The following is a 1,462-nucleotide window of genomic DNA, read 5'->3' on the forward strand; positions in this document are numbered from 1 at the left end:
CAAGATTTGGATTTAAAGCCGAGTCGGTTAGTACGTACATGATGTTTCGCTGTGGCGTATCATGTTTCAAAGTACTTGTATTACACACATTTTCACACTTTGGTAACGACATCACATCTCTCTGTCACATATTGGCATCCCTGTATACGCGCATCCCTTCATGAATGATGTGCACGCGCTAGATTTTCGAAATGCTACAACTCCGCAAAAAATTGACGTAGTGGCATGCGACGAAAGCAAATATTTTGTGTTTCACGTTTCGCAAATGATAATAATGAATACATACGCTCTATATAACATATATATAGAACTACATATGTAGGTATAGTTGCGTAATGGAATAATAAATAGAACGCTTAAATATAAATGTGATTAATCATTATTGGGAATAATAAATAGTTCGTAAAAAATGTATCTGAAATATGAAAAATATGTCAAATATATTTTTTTCTTTATCCAGAATAGTCGTTATTCAAAAGATAGATACTAAATGAGCTAATAAATAGTAAATATTCCAAGTTCTCAGAATAATAATAAAAAGACCATCAAAAACGTTTAAAACAGTTTTTAATATCACACGATATTGAAAACAGCCTTCTTCTCTTTTTATTTACTGATTTCTTTATTAATATTTTTCTATCGGTTATTTTTTTAATTACTATGATTGTGCAATGAATTTATTCTTTACAAACCTTATATTATTATTCCCAGCTAATTTGTTTTTAAAATGAGATAAAAATTTATTTTTGCTGTCGTAAATTATTATTCGCAAATGTATTTATATTCTTCAAATGTGTCATATATTCGTTTTTAGTTATTATAAAAGATGCTTTTGTATAAAAATGTTAAATATATTCTCCGAAATAAATTACTGATTTCTAATTTATAAATAATGTATTTAAATAAAAACGTTTATCGCTTTCCATTAAAAATTATAGAATGGTTGGTACGTTACACGAGAGAAATCGCGATTTATATATTGCGTGTTTACAACATATTGCAAACTAATACCAAAAGAACGAAGTTTTACAAAAAGAAATTCTTTTAATAAAAACTATTATTTTTGCTGATTCAGATATGAAAACCACGCCGGCATCATATCGAAAATAAATCCCGGATATCTGCTTAACGCACAAAAGCAACAGAAACATTACGAATGCAAATTGCTCATTTACGCATATGCGCGCTTAGAATCGGCACTCATTTGGCGCATCGATCGTGAATTACTGAATAATCCGAGTTTACGATGCTCCACTCATGGAAACGTTCGCATTAACAATAACGCCACGTCGATGGAACAATAACAACGGTGCGTTTCCAATAAATTAGTAACTTTATTAAAAGCCTAGAATGCGAAATGTATCGAGCAATTGCCAGCGACGCCTGCGGCAACGATGTATTTGTACTAAAAGGGCCAACTCTCCTTTCCCATTTCCTGTTCTACCGCATTCCCGGAACCGCT

This window comes from Mycetomoellerius zeteki, unplaced genomic scaffold (assembly GCF_001594055.1).
Source record: "Mycetomoellerius zeteki isolate Tzet28-1 unplaced genomic scaffold, Tzet1.0 scaffold12, whole genome shotgun sequence".
NCBI lineage: Eukaryota > Metazoa > Arthropoda > Insecta > Hymenoptera > Formicidae > Mycetomoellerius > Mycetomoellerius zeteki.